At 37.3% G+C, this 18,537-nt stretch overlaps 1 protein-coding gene across 1 annotated transcript in view; it reads left to right on the top strand.

Moving 5' to 3' along the window:
• The first annotated feature begins 17,058 nt into the window (after positions 1 to 17,058).
• Positions 17,059 to 18,537, top strand: part of LOC138916422 (oocyte-secreted protein 3-like) — a 51,929-nt gene continuing 50,450 nt past the window's right edge. Inside the window, exon 1 of the mRNA XM_070228752.1 lies at positions 17,059 to 17,161. The gene's annotated coding sequence lies outside the window, so the exon portion shown is untranslated. The remainder of the gene's footprint in view (positions 17,162 to 18,537) is intronic.

Below are 18,537 nucleotides of genomic sequence, written 5' to 3'. Positions count from 1 at the left end.
TAAAATAGGTGATGGACAGATCAGAGCCAACAGATTGAATGTAAGGAAATAGGAGCAGAAGCTCTGAAGGGACTACCTCAGAGTGAAGGGAGGGACTGATGACAGAGAAGACCCCAGCAGAAGTCATGAGGAAATAGCTAAAAGGATGGTAGAAAGAGAGAGGATCCTCCCTGCCTCATTCTAGCCAGAGCCATTGTAAATGGAATATTGAACAAGAAAAAAGGAAGGACAACAGATTGCCTTAAGGGAAGGTGAGGAAGAAATATTAAGGAAGTGGCAAAAAAAAAAAAAAAAGGTAGCTCCTTTCAACACGTTTGTTTTAAATTCAAAGCTGTAGAAAGAAAGAGCTCTGAAAGGAAATTACCTAAACTCTAAGATATGAGTTATCTCAATTGTAAATTTAAGATCATAGTATCCACCTTAGAGAACAGTATAAAGATTAAATGATAGAATGCATGTAGAGGTGTTAGCAACTAAGATCTTTACATATATTCAAAATAAATGAATAAAAACAAGAAACCTCTTCAATTCTTGCGAGAGAGAATGATTACAAGAAATGGCTTTCACAAGAAGATTCATGGAGATTTCTTCCACTGGTGTGCGACATCCCCCAGCAAGAGGACATTTTCGAGAAGGCTGACCAGATTTTGGTGCTGAAATACCATAATGAATGATTAAATTCAAAACTCAAGTTGCTAACTTCCAAAAGGAAAAAATGAATCTTTATTTGAACAAAGTCAATATTCTAGCTGTTCATTCACAAGGGACCCATTAGACTATTTGAAAAGTAATATATTTCTCAAGACTTGCTTGTCTCAATCCAGTTACTAAATATCATTGCTTGCATTGTTGGTTTTATCCCTACACCCACACTCACGCTGATGTGTGCACATACTTACTAAAATTATGCTCTTCTTGAGGTAGGACCTTTATTTATCTCAATAAGTGTATAAACTTTATTGAGAAAAAGAGTTAACTATTTAAGGTCTCTGATTTTGGAATGTGTTAAATGGCTTTGATTCATTGCTTACTAGTTTATAACTTTGCAAGTTTTTAAGTCACTGCTTTGAAACCTGCCCTGCCAGAAATGATATTATTTAGTTTAACTATAGATAAATAAATGGCAAGCAGTTGGATATATTGAAGTATATGAGGAAGCCATTGGTGTAAAATTAATTCAGCCTGACCTTGTTTTTCCTAAAGGGCCAGATGTGGTCACTGAGCATGCATTGTATATCTGCTTTAAGCATTTGCTATATCCCAAAGACAAGAACAAACGTCCTTCAAATAAAGATGGAACTTCTTCCACATTGGCACTTCCTTAAGGATAAGCATCTTTCCCTAGGCTAGGAATTAATCGCTGCACCCACCCAGTGACCACTCAGCTCAAGACAACAGACCAGCTACCTACTGTGTGAATCCCTGTGCCACCTAGGCAATCTCGTGACTGCTGTAAAAGGGACATTCCAATCATATGTGATACATGTTATTTGACGGCGTATAACCACTCTGTACACCTCACTTCTTTGGTGCCCTTTCTTCCTTAGGAAAGGAAGGCCCAGGCCTAGTCCTCAGATCTGGCTCATAATAAACTCCTCCCAATTTTGATTTATAGATTGCTTATGGATTATTTACGTCGACGTTGTAAGATAATAAAAGGTTACAGTGGACAAGGACTGTTACTGGAGGCCTGCAATAGTGAGCCAAGAAATGAAATGAAACCAAGGATCAGAAATTAGCCTTGATTCTTTCCTGTTTTGACCTCATGCTGTTGCTTAGACAAAGGGGAACAAATACACTTTGCAGAGATCTTGTCTTAGAATTTGAAGGAAAACATTGCATTTTTAGGGTTCCTCAGGAAGCCAGAGATTTTATCACGATATTTGTTGATAGAAAGAGAAATATTCTAGATAGAAAATTTTATGACAGTTGTTCTCAACTTTCAACTACCTAGTGGAATCTTCTGGGGAGTTTATAAGGCATTAAGTCAATACTGCTGGCGTGGATCCACCCACATGGACATTTATTTTAAACAGTCCCAAGGTGATTCTAATGTGAAGCCAGATTGGGGAACCACTGGGTAAATCGGAAAGATCTTTAAAATCAGATGATTGGAGATGAGAGAGGAAAGAACAAATTAATCTCTTCAAGAAAGATTGTCCCCTCTATCAAGCTGGCTCGCATACTTTATTTTAGGGGAGAAAATTGAATCTTAGCTTGGAGTCCAACAGATTTCACTCATTGGAGCCATTTTTGTAGGACTTCATACTGATAAGTATATCCTCTGTGGTGCAAGATGGGCACTAAATGAAGAATTACAGTTCACTAATTCTCTCTCTTGTCTATTGCCTTTCGTCTGCATTCTCCTCCCCACCAAAGGCAACCATTCTAATATCTAATGCATATTATTTTATTTGCATTCTTATGAAATGTGTATTTCTGTTTTACATACATACATTTTTAATATACATAAATGCCATTGTGTTATAGATTTTATTTTTGTCCTTTGTTTACTCAGGTCTGTTATTAATACCCAATCATACTTATTCTACGTGAGTGTCTAATCTGCTTCTTCCAGCAGCTACATCATCTTCCTTAGAGCACATTTATCACTTCTTACCTGACCACCAGTTCAGAGATGAACAGCCAAATGGATCCCAACTCTTACCCCCACAATGATTTGAAGATTCTTCTCATACCCATCTTCTCTAAATCTGTGTGAAAATTTCTTTGAGATATACAATCAAAACTATGATTGTAACGGCTGGCCCCATGGCTGAGGGGTTACGTTCTTGCACTCCACTTTGGCAGCCCAGGGTTCACCAGTTCAGGTCCTAGGCACAGACTTACACACCGCTCATCAAGCCATGCTGTAGTGGCATCCCACATAGAAGAACTAGAATGGCCTACAACTAGGATGTACAACTATATAGTGGGGCTTTGGGGAGAAAAAAAAAACAGAGGAAGATTGGCAACAGATGTTAGCTCAGGACCAATCTTCCTCAAAAAAAACAAAAACAAAAACTATGATTGCTAGGCCACAGGATATGCACATAATTAATTTTATTGAGGACTGCTAGACTGAATACGCTAGAATGCCTACATCACCTATGAGCACATTTACAGTGTATGCAGTTTCCAATACTCCCACTTTCTGCCCTCCATAGCACTATCCGGCCTGCTATTTTTACCAGCCTAAGAGTTGTCCTGTGTCCATTTAGCTAAGCTGCAGCTAGATTTGCCAGAATTCCCTTCCCTGAAAAGTTCTAGGTCAAGGTTAGCCATGATAGAAATTTGCATGAGATTCGGAAAGCAGAAGTGAGGCAGCAGCCAAGGAGCTCCAAGGGTGGATTTAGAGGGCTGGGTATTGTGCAGCATGCACATTTGCTGATCTGCTGGCGCACCTTGCTACCACTGGACCATAGCTGGGCCTGCAGCTTCTCCTGCTCTCACCAGATCTCCTCCTTCAGCCTCCCTGAGCCTTAGACCAGGTAGTTGTGTGACTCCATGAGGATGAATGCTGGCTTCTTCTGAAGATCATCCGTAAGGTCGAGATTAGAGACAATGAGATAAAAATGCAGGTTTCAATATGTCCCCATGCTTCCATGCTTCAAGTCCAGCTTTTTAAATTATTATTGCTATCGTCATCGTGGTTAAAAACACATTACATAAAGTTTACCATCTTAACCATTTTTCATGTCCGGCTTTTTTTTCCAGGCTGCCACTCTCCTGACCTACAGCAGCATCAGGTCCACCACCAGATGGAAAGGCAATAACCTTCCACAAATTTCTTTCCCAGTTCCCAAAATTCATTGTTATTTATCATAAGGCCCTTGTCAATATCACTCATACTGGTTCTGCTTCCCTAGTTGAACCCTAACTGCTACAAGGAACATATATCACTACCCTTTTGGGGTTTATTTCTCTGTTATTGACTTGGAAAGCTTTGGACTCTCTTTCCTATGAGTTGTAAGTAGAATTATCTGATTAGAATAGCACAGATTCTATTTCTCTGGAAAGAGCTTTCATTCCTAAAATGCCTGTTCAATCTTCTCCAGAGAAGAAAAGCAGTAGATACTAAGGGATTCTAATGTTTTTACACAATACAGAGTCCTTGACTTGTAAATAATTCAGGATCACTCCTTATTTATGGAGGAGTCTTTTAAATATCCCTAATTTTAATTCTATTTCACTTGATGTGACCTTTTGATATTCTGACTACTATTTTGGATGAATAGGAGGAACATAGGCTCTGTAATCAAAATGGTTAGGTTCTTTTTTTATGTGACTCCTTTGTTAGCACCACATCTTCCTAAATTTATGTTCCAACTAGAAATAGAAGTGGATGCCTATGGGGTAAGCGGTAAAGGGGCCCATATGTATGGCGATGGATAAAAATTAGACTATTGGTGGAAAGCGTGATGCAGTCTATACAGAAACTGATATAAAATAATGTACACCTGAAATGTACACGATGTTATAAACCAATATGAGCTCAATAAAATTGAAAAAACTACTTGTTGAGCACCTATTAGATACAATGTACTGAAATACCTGCAATGGGCATACAGAGATGAACAGGATATACAAGTTAGAGTCTGGTAGGGTAGATCACAAATGTCCATGAATAAAAAAAAAAAAGAAGTGGATGCCTATGCATATTCTAAATAGTCCTGAGTATTGATTGAACATGTGTCCACTGACATAATAAGGTAGAACAAAGCCCTGGAGTCACTCACTCATGGGTCCTACCTAGGACTAGATCCCTTCTTGTGCTCCTTTCTTGCCAGGTAAGAAATCCATCTCTAAGACCCAGGTTCTTCTCCAGGAAGAGGCCAATAGTTGGCATGCCCTCCTGCATTTCAGTATCCCTCCATGAAAGGAGGGCTGGTTTCCAATGGGCCTGAGTTCTGTGCAGAGCCTGACCGTGGCTTGGCTTTTTGCAGCCGACTTCCCACCTTTGCCCTGGTTCCTGGGATGAAGTCATTGTATCAAGTGCTTCATCTTTTCCCCACCGAGTTCTCTCCAGAGGAGCCTATCCCTTCCGTTGCAAGAACTGGAAATTCTTGCTCACAAGGTTGTCTACTAACCTCCTGTCTGGACAGGGATTCCTCTTCCCTCTGGCTTAGGAGGTCCTTAAATCTGCATCTCCTCCCTAATGCTCCCCTACTTTGTGTCTCCTAAGGCTCTCTCTCTCATCATTTGGCATGGAAATTGGACTTTTACTCTTCGGGGCCTGCTTTGTACAATGGGCAGTATGAGACCTAAAATCTGAATCATTCACTCCTAGATTCCAACTATTCCAGCAGCAGTCAAGTTCCCTAAACTATTATTCAAGAATAGTCTTATAATTTCCCCCCAAGTAACTTAAGAAAAAAAGCAGTGGCAGGGCAGGGGGTGGAACAAAGGGCCTTTTCATATATTTTTGAATTAATTATAGAAATATAGACTTGATTTAAATTCTTAAATATTTTGCATACATTGGAATAAGAAAGTGAAAAACATTAAACGGAAATTCAGTCACGAAAATAGACCCCACGGTCACATTCCACCTCTTGCTTTCATTTTCTCAAATGCCATTCAAGGTAGTCTTTGACTAATTATCCAATTAATTGTTAGCTTGACTCTCAGCTTATGGCCAAAATGTCCTATCGTCAATCTTCCCAGTATTAATAAATATTAGTACCATCCACACAATTGCCTGAGCCAGACATCTAGTTGTCACGCTTAATTATGATTTATTTCTTACCCTACTTTAAATCCATTTGGAAATTCTTTCTTCCATCTCCAAAGCATATAGAAATTTAGTCCACATATTTTTCCATCTTCACTGCCACCAACTCAGGCCATGATGGCATCATCTCTTGACTTAATTACTTATAAAATTCTTACAATGCCTCTAAGCTACTGCTCTCATCCATTGTTCATAGGGGAATAAGAGTGATTTTAAAATATAAATCAGATCATGTCACTGCTCTGCTCACAATGCCCACAATAGCTTCTCATTTCACTAAGATAAAAACTATATGTTCCTGCTGGTAGCCAGGAGACGTCCCCCATGATAATATAAGCTTCTGTGGACATGGGCATCTGTTTCTTCTTTTGGTAAATGATTGAGTAATACATTCATTAACGATAATACATAAAGCTCAGTATAATTCTCACAATTAATGGATAATTTCTTTTAATTTTTGTGGAGGGAAAGCTAGGTTTGGCACAAACATTAACAAAAAATTAACAGTAATTAGTTTATATGTTTAACTGTTGATTTGTTTTCCTCTTAAATATATTATATTCCTTGTTTTATATGACAGGAAGAGAGGGAAACTGAAATGAAATCTCATGTGGTTCAATCAAGTTGATGTCTATGCCAAAATAAGCACTTTCCAATGTTTTAAATTAATAAATACAGATAATACAGATAAAATAAAGATAACTGAATTCATAATTAAGGAAGATGGGAGAGTTTGTGAAAGGAAGATTGGAACTGGATTTATCCTGGCTCCTTATTAAATGTTAGTATGAATTTGAGACAAATTGCTTCCCGTTTCTAAGTCTAGTTGACATTGCCTATAAAATGAAGTGGCAGGTTAAGGGGGTCCCACCCTTCTGAAGCTGGCAAACAGCCATTGATGATCAAGCATCTTGGTACTCAAGTTTTTTCCTTTTTGCAATTACTGATTATAGCTTTTAGCTGTTTAACCCACCCATCATTAACTGTGCTGCTTAGGCAATATGCTATCTGACTCCCACTAGGTTCCTATAGGTAACATCTTCCTGGAGCCTGGGTCACCATGGTATTGGGTGTGTGAGCTGTTTTTTAGGAATTAGAACTCCTTGTCCACTTCAGCCTGGTTGAGACCACCAACTCATCAACTGGGCCCACACAGATGTCCAATAGGCGACCTTTTAACATCAAGAAGCTAAAATGTCCACCCTCAGATCATGCTAATGCCGCCATTTTGTGAACATGGGTCCTATGAAGAGGCACGAAGTCTGACTACGCTTGTGCACATCATCAATTACCTCTCCTCTCCTCACCTCCAATCACCTCTCTCCACATTTAAGACCACCTTGCCCCCTATCCCGTACCCCGAGTCCCTATTTTCAGGGAAGCGAATTTGAAGCTCATGCTCTTACTTCCTCGAATGGCTGCCTTGTGATTAAACCCTCTCTCTGCTGCAATTTCGTCTTCTCAGTGTTTGGCTTTCTGGGCGGTGGGCAAAAACAAAGCTGCTTCCATAACACTTCTAGAATCCAGCCTCACAATCACTCTTCATCTTGTAGCACAAGGATATTGAAGACAGAAACTTGTTGCCTCACACCCAACTATTTCCTGTGCCCTGAGCAATCATCCGTCCTACTTGACAGCCTCCAAAATCCATTAGCATAAAGTGACTTTAGCCCCAGATTCAGGAAAATCACTCTCTGTCTATAGATAAACTTTCTTAAGTTTTATTGCAGGCTGTGTAGCTGCTTTAATAGCAATTGCTTTCTAGAGAACTAAAGTTTAGCAGCCTAAAACAATTTGAGGCAGTAGAGCGTGGTGGCTAATGGCAGAGACAGATCTAGGTCCAGATCACCCAATTTTGGTCTCTATGGTTTTTTTGTTTTTCCTGTTTTAAATTTTTTCCAGTTTTTTTGAGGTATAATTGACAAATAAAAATTGTGTATATTTACGGTGTACAATGTGATGTTTTGATATACATACTCAATATGAAATGGTTACCACAATCAGGCTAATTAACATATCCATCACCTCACAGTTACTATTTTTTGTGTGTGGTAAGAATACTCAAGATCCACTCTCCTAGCAAATTTCAAGTATACGTTTTGAGACCAGCTGTGCAACTCAGGCAAATGATTTAAACTGTGTTTGTTTTCGTGTCTGTAAAATTGAGATAGTAGTAATACATAACTCTTTGGGTTACTAGGATTAAATAAATTGTCATAACATGGTGATAGTATTGCCTGACACTCATTAAGCCTTAGAGAAGTGTTACCTCTTAGATGTATGTTTATTGCCAAAGGTAGATGTCCATTATGATGATGCTTAAATTCTTTAAGTAACCAACCATAAGCAGCATTTTATTAAAAATTATAAGATAGTAGCACTTTAAATTTTTTAAAACCTTAATGAAAAATATTTTGGCAAAAATCTGTTTCCAGAACGATGTAGCATCCAAATACGTTCAATAAGCAATTGAGTAACCAATGGCACAGTTCAATTCTCATAATTGATATAAGAAATTTCCCCAAAACCAGAAGTGATTTTAGGTGTGTTACATGGACAGACTCCCTCTTTAGGGAAAAGAAGATGGTACAAGTAACTGGTGATAAATGATCATCTAATAACTGCTCTTTAGTGGTGGGATGGCTCTACGCTTGATCGCCTCAATCAGCCAAATATTTCAAGTGTGGAAGAATTCACCAGGAAGAAAGGAAACTCTGACATCAAATTTCAGTTAAAGGAGTGCTTCTTAAATTCTAGAATATGAACCTAATTTCTTCTGTATTAATTACTCAAATGTGATATATATTAAATTATTTTTAGGACCCAACTTTAGTTATTAAATAGGCAAGCCCACACATGTTAAAGCATCTTCACATAAAAGGACTTTGTCTTTCTTAAGAGTCAGTATGTTAAATTTTAGACTCTGCACAAATTTTAATTTCTGGCACATTTACATGCCTATCTCTACTTTTTCATCCTTACTGAAAAAGATTTAGAACATATTTCTTGGAGGGTCATGTAAAGAGATCAAACTACTATTATTGAAGACATATTCCTGAATATACTATATAGAACAGAAAATAAAACTTAAATGAGTAATATGAATTACCTAACAGTTAACATTAAATTAGTATGCCATACCCCTAATGAATAAAAGTACCTAAAAATATACTTTCACTGAATCAGGATCTTTACTGAATTAAGGTTTTTTTTTTTTTTTTAGGGATTAGATGCCTAAGGAAAGATTTATACCAACTATTTTTTTGTATAAAAATACATTATTTTTCCAACAAAATTGATGATACCAATTCCAAGTTTCCATTTCTCCATAGGAGGGACTCAGTTTGACTACAATTTAATAATCCTAACTCTTCTGGCGTTGTCTCGAAGTCAGCAATAAAGGGACTAGGATCCAATTTTATTTCATTGTCTATAGAAACTGGTATAAGCCATATTGATTTCCTAAAGAAAAGGAAAACAGAAAGCAGGTAAGGTTGGCATACTAGGTACCAGGTCCTTCTGAGTCTAAATTTGGGGCCAAGTTATTTTTACCACTGTTTAATGCCAGGATCATTTCAGTATGGTGATTTAGTGTGGTATAATGCCTGTACATTCTGCATAATAGATGATTTATAATGCCTGCATTGGCAGAGCACCAAAGTGCCCAGTAAAACAAACTTAGACAAGTGGATCCTGAGAACAGTAAGTAAAAACTGTCAAAAGCTTAATCTGACCCAGTGTAGTGGTGGCAAGGGAGGGGTGTGTGTGTGTACACACGGTAGAATTCATGCACCAAAAACCTGATCATATACCTTTGTTGGCCTAGTCTTCATTTTTGTCTAAGGAAGATAAGCTGCAAACAATATAAAAACTACTATCAAAATGGAAATGCCTTAGTCATTACTATTAGTCTGGTAGCCTTTGCAGAGACAATGCTCCAGGGCATTAGGTCAGAGCTTTTTACATTACTCTAAGCATTGGCTAAGATATAGGGATGAAAATGTGTGTGTGTGAGAATCAAGTGCTGGTTTCTATTTAGGGTCAGCTACTTCCCAGAGTATCATTAAATCCCTCAGCCTTGGTTTGGCCCTATGAAAATAAGTAAATGGAGGATAAAGAGTATTCAGCGATGTGAATGTACTTGATGCCACTGAACTACACACTTAAAAATGGTTAAAATGGTCAAAAGCCCAGAAATAAACCCACATATATATGGACAGCTAATTTTCAACAAGGGAGCCAAGAGCATACAATGGAGACAGTCTCTTCAATAAATGGTGTTAGGAAAACTGGACACCACATGCAAAAGAATGAAAGTAGACCATTATCTTACACCATGCACACAAAAATTAACTCACAATGGGTTAAAGACTTGAATGTAACACCTGAAACCATAAAAATTCTAGAGGAAAACATAGGCAGTACGCTCTTCAACATAGGTCTTAGCAGCATATTTCAAATATCATGTCTGACTGGGAAGGGAAACAATAGAAAAAATAAACCAGTGGGACTACATCAAACTAAAAAGCTTCTGCACAGCGAAGGAAACCATCAACAAGACAAAAAGACAACCTAACAATTGGGAGAAGATATTTGCCAACCATATACTGGATAAGGGGTTAATATCCAAAATATATAAAGAACTCATACATCTCAACAACAAAAAAACTAACAACTCAATTAAAAAATAGGCAAAAGATCTGAACAGATATTTTTCCAAAGAAGATATACAGATGGCCAACAGGCACGTGCAAAGATGTTTAACATCACTAATTATTAAGGAAATGCAAGTCAAAACTCATGCCTGTCAGAATGGCTATAATTAACAAGACAAGAAACAACAAGTTTTAGACAGGATGTGGAGAAAAGGGAACTCTCATACACTGCCGGCGAGAATACAAACTGGTGCAGCCACTAGGGAAAACAGTATGGAGATTCCTCAAAAAATTAAGAACAGAGCTACCATAAAGTCAAACTATTCCACTACTGGGTATTTATCCAAAGAACATGAAAACATGAATGCGTAAAGATATATGCACCCCTATCTTCATTGTGGCATTATTTACAATAGCCAAGACTTGGAAACAACCTAAGGGCTCATCAAGGGACAAATTGATAAAGAAGATATGGTATATATACACAATGGAATACTACTCAACCATAAAAAAAGATGAAATCTTGCTATTTGTGACAACAGGGATGGACCTTGAGGGTATTATGCTAAGTGAAATAAGTCAGAAGGAGAAAGTCAAATACTATATGATCTCACTCACAAATAGAAGATAAAAACAACAAACAAACACATAGATACAGAGATTAGACTGGTGATTATCAGAGGGGAAGTGGGGAGGGGGGAGGGCAAAAGAGGTGACTGGGCACATGTGTATGGTAACAGATGGTAAGTAATCTTTGGGTGGTGAACATGATGTAATCTACACAGAAATTAAAATATAATGATGTACACCTGAAATTTATATAATATTATAAATCAATGTTATCTCAATAAAAAGATAGTTAAAATGGTAAATTTTATCTTATGTACATTTACTATGATAAAAACATACCAATCCCCCCCCAAAAAAAGTACTCTGATCATGCTAAAAGATATTGCACATTAACTCTGAGCTCTAAATTTTTTTGATGTCAACTCTTTCCACATGTTAAACAAGTATAGAATTTTTCTATGGCTTTCAGTGGTTTCCAAGATTCATCACTCAGATTTATAACATTCAATGTAAATATTTCAGTGACGTGGTAAAAGTGTATCAAGATGCCATTCCACTTGGTCTCAAAGTTTGGTGTGGGGGATCTTTGGGATTCAATGTCTCAGTTCCACAAAATTGCAAAGTGCATTTAATGATTAGACTAATAAGCCCTTCCTTTCATATATCTCCATGAGTTAGTAATAAAATGAAAGATTGGTTTTCTCTTCATTTTTTAGCCATTTACTCTCCTAACATGGAACTGAACCATAAAATATATCAGAAAATAGTATTACGAAGGAGGAAGCATTGTAAGATCATATCATGCTTGATTCATACACCTACTAAGGTAACTTGGAGTATTAAATGACTCTGCTTTCTAGGTCATTTACTGTAAAATAACCTAATTACACCAGATTGTATATGGTTTGATTCTAAAATGAATATTACCTTTAAAGAATAAAAAATGAGGGTGTTTATTAAAATGTTTTTGCAAATGCAATTTCGTGTTTGTTCAGAATAACGCTTATGGGTGAGTCATAATCTCTCAAATCTATGCACCTGCAGAAGTATCTCATAAGTAAAGGTGAACCTAATGCATTCAAAAGGGGTCTGGTCTATTGGACTCACCTCGAGGCATAACACTCCAAAGGGATTTTCTGACAGTCACAATGTATATTCCTAGGTTTAAAGTACATCTCAGTTTGAAAAAGGAGAGTATCCTCTGAAACAACCTAGGAGAGCACAAAGTTTAAGTATAAGGTATTTTTAGTAATAGAGGAAGTATGCACACATTTGAACAGGAAGTAGAAAACATTGAAGATCACAGAAATTGCTACTGTCACTTGTTAGGTACAGACGAAGTTCTGACAACCCACCAAAGAGGAGTGTTATCTATAAGGGTGGATTTAAAGTGCCTAGGAAAAATCTGCATAGTACATAGGAGCAAACCTAAACTGCCACTTAGAGCCATCTTCATTATCCATTAATGAAAAAGCTTTCAACAGCTCTTTTGAGAAGGATGACTTGGTGGTTAAATAACAGAGTGGTTTAAAGTGTAACTTTTGGAGCGTAACCATCCTGGTTTGGCATCTAACCCATCACCAAACAGCTGTGCATCCCAAGGCAAATTATTAATACAACTTCCAAAGCTTCAGAGCCCTCATTTCTAAAATAAAGACCAAATTATTCATAGGTGAGTATTAAAATTAGTCATTGGCCCAAAATAATATTGAATATTTGAAATATTTGAATATTTGAAAATAGTTTGAATATAAACTGTTTCAATTTGCAAATCTATGAAAAGACAATATTCTAGGGTAACAATAGTTTAAGATTTGCGCCTAGCAAAATAACCAACAGAAATTTTATTCCAATGAAAATCCACTTCCCATGTTGACACACATCCTCGTAGAACATGGGTAGATTCCAATGATCTGATGTTGAATATGAAATACCTTCCCAGGACTGGTGACCTTCCACATCAGGAGCATTGAATGAAACTTAAAACTGTCTGCTAAGCTTTAGTGAAATACAATAGCAGCCTAAAGACAACTTAAAATCAGTTCCTGTTAATCAGTCTGGAAATCTGTGCACTAAGGTTCAGTGCACACAGATGGCCCAACATTCAGTGAATGATACACAAGGAACTGTGTTGTCATCTACCCATAAATTACTATAACTAGAAGCAAAATTTGTTCTTTAAAAAAAAGAATAATTTTGGCACCAGGCATAAAAGTATAAAAAACTATTTATGTTGTTTTTACAAATAATCACTATGCTCACCTTTGTCCTGATGCCACAGTCATGAACAGGATATATAAAATCATACACAAATGTTTGTATCTGAGTCACAGGGCAGCCTGATCCCAGATATAATTCATCAGCAAATATATAGCGATTGCTGCTGTGTGCACATGGGCTAACCGAGACCATCACCCAGTCCAGAGAACAACTTATCTGCACTGCAGAAAGAATCACATGAGAAAGCATCAGATGAGTGTCTTAAAGAAGAGCTCGAAGAGCATTCAGCTCCACCCTTTGTAATAAATAAAAGGTAATCACAGCTTAAAGAATAATGTACAAAGAGTTTTCATATTACCACTCTTTTCCAAAATATTTACATAATTATATCTCCAAATAACTAGATTTCAGTTATTTCAAAGGGAAGAAAATCAACCCATAAGAGTAAGAAAAACCATAATCTTATAGCCTCCCGCCTCCTCTTAAAGAAATTAGATTCCAAAGTGGGTGATATATCGAGGACCACACATAAGGGGCAGAAGTAAATTGCAATGCATCAGAATATGAGTGATGCGCTCCCAGGAATACTTTCCAGAGAGGGAGAAGGAGAGAGTGAGGCTGTATAGAAGAATCCACATCTAGAGCAGCCAGAACCAGAAGCAATTACAGCCATGAGAGGACACAGCTTAAAGAGAGAAAATCCACTGACTGGGATGAAATTTCTATGAAACTTTTTTATGCAAAAGCCATTCTTATCTGCTACATTGAAATCTTCAGTAAGTCAATAATAATCACTATTTCTAATGGCTTCATCTTTCCTTTTGAAGAAGTGAAAATGTGCTAGATTTTGACTTAGTGTGCTGGATAAACATTAACCCAGAGTTTCTGAAGGGGTGATCAGAGTTCAGTTTCATAGGTCCTTCTATTGTTGAGAAAGAAAACAAAGATTTATTAGCTTTCATATTTAGAGATGCATATAAGTGACAGAAAAGAAAGGCAACCTTAAATTACATCGTAATACTTCCAAATTGGAGAAGGACAAACTAGAATGAAGGACAAAAGTAAACAGATTTCAAACAATCTAGAAGGCAAAAAAGAGGGAAAAAGAGACAAAAAGCCAAAAACAAACAAAAGAACAAAATGTAAGTAATAAACAGATGTGCAGAAGAGTATATTGCAGAATTATTTGAAAGATGAAAAGAATTCAGAACAAGCCAAATGTCCACCAAGAGAAAAGTGGATAAATAAATTATGGAATAGACATACTATAGAATATCATATAGCTGTGAAATAAATAAACCAAAGCAAGAATTTCCATACAGAATGGAAGTGAAAACTGACTTTTGACTGTAAAAAGTCTTAATAAGGGGCCAGCCTGGTGGCAGAGCGGTTAAGTTCCCACGTTCCACTTCGGTGGCCCAGGGTTTGCTGGTTCGGATCCCAACTGCAGACATGGCACCGCTTGGCAAACCACGCTGTGGTAGGCATCCCACATGTAAAGTAGAGGAAGATGGGCGTGGATGTTAGCTCAGGGCCAGTCTTCCTTGGCAAAAGGAGGAGGATTAGTGGCAGATGTTAGCTCAGGGCCAATCTTCCTCCAAAAAAAATTAAAAAATAAAATAAATTTTTAAAAAGTCTTAAGAATATTTATTTTATTTATTTTTAAAAAGTAAGAAAAGAAAGAGAAAGAGAGGGAGAAAAAAATATCTTATCCTCTGGTCTACAGGACCTGAGTTGACAAGTCCTTTTGACATGATTTGTCTTGGCCACACTAACTCCCAAAGGAGACAAATTATGATTTTGTAAATCTTTCATCTATTAAAAGCAGATGGAAAAAGGGAGGGAAAATAAATAGTTGGTTGCAATCAAAGAATTGCAAGTGTATCAGCAATAACAACCAATGTAAATGAACAAAATATTCCGGGTCTAATGACCAACAGTGGAACGAAGAAATAAATTGTAATATATTTGTATAATCAAATTCTATATGCTATATAAAATAAATCATAGCTATATATATAAACAGGTAAATCTAAAAACAATTGTGAGAAAGAAGCAAGTCACAATACAAACTTTATGTATGTATTCATACAAAGTTAAAATGAGAAACATTTTTTTAAAGCTTTTTCCAAGCAGACTATTTGTAAGTAGCTGATATCTGTCTTATGCTTATTAAGGCATTAGAATCACACCCCAAAGAATGACTCTAGATCTCATCTGATACAGCCTCCTCCTGTTTTACAAAAGCAAAAGCAATAGGTTTAAATCTTTTCTTCCTATTTTCCCATTGATATAAGTAACCGTAACACAACCTGTCATCCAAGCTAGAATAAATACTTTGAAACATGGATTTCATTTCTTAATCATCTCCATATTCACTGGCTGCACAGAACACACTTGAATATATGTAGATACATATATATACATATAATTGTATATATACGTCTATATACATATACATATATAATTTCAATTGTAACCCTTGCAGATAGTACTACCTATACACAGGACTTCTAAATGAGCAGAAATTGCAGAATTTCTACTTTACCACTTAAGAAAGGAGAGGGCAGGAGAGAATAAAACCTGACTAGCAATCCAAACTTTAGGGAGGCAGTGTTCTCCCAGCTGGCTGGACAGGGTTTAGATTCTGTAGACACTCAATTATTAGTTAAAAAGAAACTGGTAAAAACTGCAATACAGTTTACTCATAAGTCAGTGAAGGATACTCAAAGTGAAAATTCATAGTCCAGTTAAACATAAAGTCTGGCAATTTGACTGACTGTGCTTGGAGCCTCAGACCAATACGTGGACTGGGCTGAACTAGTTAAAGTGAACATGCATTCAAGCTGGTAATTTTGCATAGTAACTGGAAAGTTAAGTTACACTGGGTTGGGATGACAATTAAGACAAATTTCCTATACTCTCATAGTTCTCCATATTACTATATGTGTTTAAATATAGCCACCACTAAAGAACTTGCATGTCAGTTCTCTTTGGAGCCTAGCAAAACCTAGAAAGTAAATAAAAGTGGCATCCCCTCATTCCACAAATAAGTAATTCAGGCGCTGCTGAAGTCTGATCAATGCCTCCTGTGCCCCTCCAGCACATCTTTAAAGGCAAAAAAAGAAAAAAAAAGCAAAGCAACAATAGGAGTATGCTCAGTAATACTCAGGGATGATGATAACTAGCTATTGTCTCCTACAGAAAGAACATAAGGCGATGAGTAAATTGATAAGGGAGTCCAGGTCTGAAGCCTTACTTAAAGCCTGCTTCTGGAAGAAATATATGAACAGGTATATGGTCAGAAAAATCAGGAGACAAGATTTCCTTCTTAGTACAATTTAGATAACTTGTCACTGATGTTTTCCAGCATTCATGCCAATCTTGATAACACAGTATATGCCAAACATTATAACTGGAGTGTGTAAATCGCCTAAAAGTTAAATTACTTGTATTATTAGGCACCAACCATACACATGATTGACCTTGACCCTATCCACTTCACAGACCTAATTAGTAAACTGTCCCTCTATGGTAGCTGTAGAAATGCTAAGAACTGGAGGAGAATTTTTCCACAGCAAGAGCTCACTAAATTATCTCCCTGTACATGAATCTTTCATCAGTTTAGGAAAAGACAACAAGTGATTGTTGGAAGAAACAAATGTCCTTAAAAGTGACCATCTGCCATCAATATTTTAGTATCTCACACTTCTCATGAATAAGCCTAACATGATTCTGAGCAAGCCAGTCATATGTCAGAGTGGCTAATTGTGTGTTATCTTCTTTCCTATTTGACCAGTGCTCACGTACGTGATCAGTGCGAGGTAATAATAAGTCAGATCACACAATGAAATGAATAGCTCACAATTGAAACCTTAACTAGGAAGGCCCCCAAGCCAGTACTAGGGACCAGTAGGCCTTGGAAGACATTCAGAATATTCTTCAGCACTTTGGAGGAGCTGAATCTTCCCAGCATGAAAAGGTATTTATGTGATTAATGAGTAGGAAAACTCCAACACCATTTGAGCCTAGAAGTTTTTGGTCTTGACAGATAAATCATCATCAAGAAAGAACAGGCAGGGAGATATTTGGGGGAAAAATGTTTTCTTGCGCCTTTTTATAATCACTCTCTCCTAGCCACTTGAAGGCTCCCTACCCCCTCCCTAAGGAACTACTGATCTGCTTTTTGTCACTATAGATTCGTTTGTATTTTCTAGAATTTTACAAAAATGAACTACATACAGTATGATCTCTTTTTTGTCTGATTTCTTTCATTTAGCGTACTTTTTTTTTGACATCTATCCATGTTCTTGCACTTTCAATTGTTTTGGGACTGGAGACACCTGTTCTACCTCAGTCACTGTAACTTGAATCACATGCCTCCACGTGTTTGAAGTATTACTCTACAGCGCCTAGACAAGATTATCAGGAAGATCCTTCCTAAAGGCAAAAAGGTTCCAACAGTTGGGATTCAAGACAGGTTTAAAAGGATAGGTGGACATAGACACATGAGAAGTCCACGCTTCTGCCTTCACTACTTTTATTCATACTAATATTAGAGTCAATTTCAGTTTGACATTCTGAGGTTATATCTCAAATAGCTGAGAAATCATTTGAGGAACACACATAGCTGCTGCATACATTAACTGAAGCAGGATCTTCCTCACACCCGAGCATCGTGTACCATAGCCCAGCCTGAACACCCTACTCACCCCATCCCAGAAGCCAGAATCCTCCCCTGACTCCCAGGTCACTGACCTTTCTCCACATGTGCTGAACTGAGATTATTCAAATGTCCATAGCTAACATAACTAACCAACGCGCAAGCTGCGCTATTCTAGGCATTCTGAAAGATTCATTTTAGGTAAGTTGGAAAGAACAGAAACTATATATAGTTCTTGCTCAAAGGGTTTACAGGCCAAATGGATAAATAGGAAATTCAAGTATCAATTCCAAAAAAGACTCCACCTCAAGCAGAAGGAAATAGATACATCTAAGTGACTTTAAAAAAAAACACAAAGGGGGCTGGCCCCGTGGCCGAGTGGTTAAGTTCGCGCGCTCCGCTGCAGGCGGCCCAGTGTTTCGTTAGTTCGAATCCTGGGCGCGGACATGGCACTGCTCATCAAACCACGCTGAGGCAGCGTCCCACATGCCACAACTAGAAGGACCCACAACGAAGAATACACAACTATGTACTGGGGGGCTTTGGGGAGAAAAAGGAAAAAATAAAAATCTTTAACAAAAAAAAACACAAAGAACATAAATAATATTGAAATGCTGCCTTAGAGTAGTTGACATTGACACTTAGTCAGAACTTGAAGCTGGGAAGCATTCAGATAACACAAAACATGGAGAATA

Source organism: Equus caballus, chromosome 12 (assembly GCF_041296265.1).
Source record: "Equus caballus isolate H_3958 breed thoroughbred chromosome 12, TB-T2T, whole genome shotgun sequence".
In the NCBI taxonomy this organism is placed as follows: Eukaryota; Metazoa; Chordata; class Mammalia; order Perissodactyla; family Equidae; genus Equus; species Equus caballus.
The sequence above is the reverse complement of the archived record's forward strand: the minus strand, read 5'-3'. Positions and strand labels throughout refer to the sequence as shown.